The sequence below is a fragment of the Mya arenaria genome, chromosome 11 (genome assembly GCF_026914265.1).
Source record: "Mya arenaria isolate MELC-2E11 chromosome 11, ASM2691426v1".
Taxonomy (NCBI): domain Eukaryota; kingdom Metazoa; phylum Mollusca; class Bivalvia; order Myida; family Myidae; genus Mya; species Mya arenaria.
Genome location: NC_069132.1, coordinates 12,523,144 through 12,528,784, shown reverse-complemented (window position 1 = coordinate 12,528,784; position 5,641 = coordinate 12,523,144). Strand labels below are relative to the sequence as shown.

The 5,641-nt window shown below is 37.6% G+C and overlaps 1 long non-coding RNA gene across 1 annotated transcript; it reads left to right on the top strand.

Annotated features, from left to right (window-relative positions):
* The first annotated feature begins 2,406 nt into the window (after window positions 1-2,406).
* On the top strand, window positions 2,407-5,394 carry LOC128209144 (uncharacterized). The gene is made up of 2 exons (XR_008256946.1): window positions 2,407-4,650; window positions 4,944-5,394. It is a non-coding gene; the product is annotated as an uncharacterized LOC128209144 (long non-coding RNA).
* The last annotated feature ends 247 nt before the right edge of the window (window positions 5,395-5,641 follow it).

Genomic DNA, 5,641 nt, shown 5'->3' with positions numbered 1-5,641 from the left:
TAATTTGTATTACGGGAGTTACGTTTCTTGTTGTAAGATGGTCGTAAATAATTAAGAATTTTATTAAGTGCATTGAATGAACGGTATAGAAGTTTTTTTTATTAAAATCCCAACATGCCCTTAACTTTTACTTGCCTTAAACTTTAACCTTAGTCAATCAGGGGCCATAACTTGTATTAAGAATATGGAGTTATGTAACCTCATTGGGTGATGGTCCTGAACAATTGTGTGAAGTATTAAGTCAATTGAATGAAGGGTATAGAAGTTATTAATAAATATCCCAACCTGCCCTAAAACTTTAACCTAAGTTCCATAGTCAATAAGGGGCCATAAATTTTATAAAATATAATATGGAGTTATCTAACCTCATTATGTGATGGCTCTGAACAACTGTTTGAAGAATTAAGTCAATTGAATAAATGGTATTGGAGTTTTAAGTGAAAATCCCAACTTGCCCTAAAACTTTAACCTGCCCTTAAACTTTAACCTAAGTCAATCAGGGGCCATAACTTGTATTATGGCTAATATGGAGTTATATAACCTCATTGTGTGATGGTCCTGAACAACTGTGTGAAGTATTAAGTCAATTGAACAAAGGGTATAGAAGTTATTAATAAATATCCCAACCTGCACTAAAACTTTAACCTAAGTTCCAGTCAATCAGGGACCATAATCTGTGTAAAGAATAATATGGAGTTATCTAACCTCATCATGTGATGGCCCTGAACAACTGTGTGAAGTATTAAGTCAATTGAATGAAGGGTATTGGACTTAAAGTGAAAATCCCAACTTGCCCTAAAACTTTAACCGGACGTCGACGCTGACGCTGGGGCAAGTAATATAGCCCACCTATTCTTTGAATAGTCGAGCTAAAAATTAACAGAGGGCCATTAATAAAAAAATACTGCAGCCAGAGTTATGGTTCTTGTGCACTGCACTTCTTCTAAATTATATATATTTGTATATAAAGTTTGAAGGCAATACCTTAAAGACTTCATGCAATGCTTAGAACAAAAAAATAAGTTTGAAAATAAACAAAGGGCAATAACTTAAAGAGGGCAAAGTTGGCCCTATAGCGCTCACCTGATTGGACAAAGGGTTATTGATTTGACAACAACCCACTCGAACAAACATGAAAATGTATAAATGTATAATTTAAAAAGTTACAAAGGGTCATAACTCTCAATATTTAAGTTGGATTTATATACCTTACATAAGGGCACACAGTTTAATACTGTGTATAAGTTCATGATGTTTGAAGTTTATATCTTCAATAAAAAGAAAAAAATGATAAAAGGGTCACATAAGAAAATTCTCTGTGAAAATATTTTAAAATTACGCCAATGCGATTTCCATTTAGACATCTAGTTAAAAATTGCCTTGCCCCTGGCAACCATGTTTTTCATCAACATGGGGTGAAGGTATTAGACAGAGGGTCACCCAAGGGACCCTACTGTGAAATTATTTATAAAATGGGCCATTAGTTTCTGAAAAGATTTTCAACGTTTTCCATATAGACATATAATGCTTACTAGCCCCAAACCTGGCAACCATGCCTTTTTATACATCAACATAGGGTAAGGGAAATTTGACAGAGGGTCACCTAAGGAAAACTTCTGTGAAATTATTATTTCGAAATTGGGTAAAGTTTCTGAAAGGATTTTCGAAGTCTTCAATATATATAGACAGTGTAAAGTAGCCATGCCCCTGGCAGCCATGTTTTTTTTAAGATCCACATGGCGTGAAGGAATTTGATAGAGTCCAGTAAGAAACATTTCTGTGTGATAATTTTTAAATCAGGGCAGCGGCCTCACATAGTGACAAGTGGCCTGCCCACTGATGGCAATGTGTTTGTACTAGGGATGCAAAAGAATGGCAAAACTAATATTCGAATATTCGGTAATTCTTTCGATCGAATATTCGATTACCAAAATACATATTTTAGAAGATGTAGTTAACTGCTATAACTATTCGCTCAAGTAATAGACGGGGCATTTTACCCTACTTTGTCGTAGCCAGTACGCGCGGCGGTTTCTGATTTTCCCCAAATGAGCCTTTGATTTTTTTTCATTATCAGGAAGATAAAAAGCAATTCATTATAAACAAACAAACAACAAATACGGAATAATTTTAATTCCGTAGCCATTAGTAGTAAAATAGCGTTTTGCACCAAAGGAGGGCCTTTCCATTTCCATCCAGCCTCGTTCCGAGATTGACCTCTTAATTAACTAAATATAACTATGTAAAACCCAAACCAACTCAGGAACTAGTTAAATAATAAAACGAAAACAAATGTAGATTTGACTCATCTAATGTACAACGATATAAGAAATGTATCCTAAAACGCTATATTATACATTTATATTTCAATGCTCGAACATTGTGTTACAGATCATACACAAGGGTGTAGGTTCATTAATTTTGACCCTGCACAGTCTGATATCAGTTTCAGATCCTACACAAGGGTGTGGGTTCATTTATCTTGACCCCGCACAGTCTGATATCAGTTTCAGATCCTACACACGAGTGTGGGTTCATTAATTTGAACCCTTACAGTCTGTTATCAGTTTCAGATCCTACACAAGAGTGTGGGTTCATTAATTTGACCCCGCACAGTCTTTTATCAGTTTCAGATCCTACACAAGGGTGTGGGTTCATTAATTTGAACCCGTACAGTCTGTTATCAGTTTCAGATCCTACACAAGGGTGTGGGTTCATTAATTTGAACCCGTACAGTCTGTTATCAGTTTCAGATCCTACACAAGGGTGTGGGTTCATTAATTTGAACCCGTACAGTCTGTTATCAGTTTCAGATCCTACACAAGGGTGTGGGTTCATTAATTTGAACCCGTACAGTCTGTTATCAGTTTCAGATCCTACACAAGGGTGTGGGTTCATTAATTTGAACCCGTACAGTCTGTTATCAGTTTCAGATCCTACACAAGGGTGTTGGTTCATTAATTTGAACCAGTACAGTCTGTTATCAGTTTCAGATCCTACACAAGGGTGTGGGTTCATTAATTTTAACCCCGCACAGTCTGTTATCAGTTTCAGATCCTACACAAGGGTGTGGGTTCATTAATTTTGACCCCGCACAGTCTGTTATCAGTTTCAGATCATACACAAGGGTGTGGGTTCATTAATTATGAACCCACACAGTCTGCTATCCGTTTCAGATCCTACACAAGGGTGTGGGTTCATTAATTTTAACCCGCACAGTCTGTTATCAGTTTCAGATCCTACACAAGAGTGTGGGTTCATTAATTTTGACCCCGCACAGTCTGTTATCAGTTTCAGATCCTACACAAGGGTGTGGGTTCATTAATTTTAACCCCGCACAGTCTATCAGTTTCAGATCCTACACAAGGGTGTGGGTTCATTAATTTTGACCCCGCACAGTCTGTTATCAGTTTCAGATCATACACAAGGGTGTGGGTTCATTAATTTGAATCAGTACAGTCTGTTATCAGTTTCAGATCCTACACAAGGGTGTGGGTTCATTAATTTGAACCCGTACAGTCTGTTATCAGTTTCAGATCCTACACAAGGGTGTGGGTTCATTAATTTTAATCCCGCACAGTCTGTTATCAGTTTCAGATCCTACACAAGGGTGTGGGTTCATTAATTTTAACCCCGCACAGTCTGCTATCAGTTTCAGATCCTACACAAGGGTGTTGGTTCATTAATTTGAACCCGTACAGTCTGTTATCAGTTTCAGATCCTTCACAAGGGCGTGGGTTCATTAATTTGAACCCGTACAGTCTGCTATCAGTTTCAGATCATACACAAGGGTGTTGGTTCATTAATTTGAACCCGTACAGTCTGTTATCAGTTTCAGATCCTACACAAGGGTGTGGGTTCATTAATTTGAACCAGTACAGTTTGTTATCAGTTTCAGATCCTACACAAGGGTGTGGGTTCATTAATTTGAACCAGTACAGTCTGTTATCAGTTTTAGATCCTACACAAGGGTGTGGGTTCATTAATTATGAACCCGCACAGTCTACTATCCGTTTCAGATCCTACACAAGGGTGTGGGTTCATTAGTTAGGAACCCGCACAGTCTGCTATCCGTTTCAGATCCTACACAAGGGTGTGGGTTCATTAATTATGAACCCGCACAGTCTGCTATCAGTTTCAGATCCTACACAAGGGTGTGGGTTCATTAATTATGAACCCACACAGTCTGCTATCAGTTTCAGATCATACACAAGGGTGTTGGTTCATTAATTTGAACCCGTACAGTCTGCTATCGGTTTCAGATCATACACAAGGGTGTTGGTTCATTAATTTGAACCCGTACAGTCTGCTATCGGTTTCAGATCATACACAAGGGTGTGGGTTCATTAATTATGAACCCGCACAGTCTGCTATCAGTTTCAGATCATACACAAGGGTGTGGGTTCATTAATTCTGTGGACTCCGCGATTTTGTCCCCGATGTCTTTTTTTCTGTTACTGATCCAACAAGACGCTATCACCCCGTCCATTACCGGGCTAATGACACCTTTTTTTTTAAATCTGTCACAGATCGTACATGACAAGGTCGTGGACACCCTGAAGCTGTATCCCCATCCCCACGGCTCACATCTCAGGCGTTCACTCAAGGACATCGCCCAAGGCGTTCTCGGCCGAAGTATTCAGACAGGAGGTATTTAAAAGATGTATTTTCACGATTCTTTGAATGTATGGTGACGTCAAGTTCAATTATACAAAGGAAAACGCTATATATAACAGTGTGTGTATTTTGGGGTTCGAATTATCTAGCTGTCAATAGTGGTATACACCTATATTAGTACTACTAACCGCCTGCCTCCATACTCTTTAAGAACAAATGCCCTATATATCAAGCAATCACGTGGATGATAGTGGTTTGATATATTCTTACAAATTTTAATCGTATGAGATCTATTGCAAAACGAAATATATTGTTTTGTTTTACAGAGGGCCACGACAGTCATGAAGACGCCGAAGTGGCCATGCAGCTCGTTCTGCGCAAACTGTAATCTGTTTGGCAAGAACATGTAACATGTGTACAAGTCTATGTACATATGTCCAGTGTAGGAGGTGACCTAATGTTCGACTGATACCGACTTGCTACAAGGCGTTTAATTAAATTCTTCACGGAAACGAGTTCCTGTATTATAAACGTATATTTACATATCGAGTTATTTAAGTTCTAAATTACTTTAGATCCTCCATTTGTATTTCATTCACTGTGATAGGGACCTTATAGAAGACAATGTGTGGACAGTGGTGCATTTGTGTGTGAATGTGTGATAGGTCTTCACAATTATGTTACGTTTTAAATTAGAGTTGATTCTGTTCTCATTGTTATTGTGTTTGTGTAATATAGTTGGCTGTTTGTGATTATCATTAAACATTTTTATCTGGATTTGCTTGGATGTATTTTACTTTGATAAGCTTCATGCATACAAGATGATCGCTTCTTCGTGGAATGAATATACAGGCGTCATTAAAACCCATGCTCATAATGCAACATATAATACAGTACAAAAACATACAAAACATTTCAATAAGTTGCATTGCATGTTAAATTATTTGGATGGACGTAATGTGATTAATTGTCATCATTTATATAGCATAACTAATTCAAGAATTTAACATATTTATGCAAATGA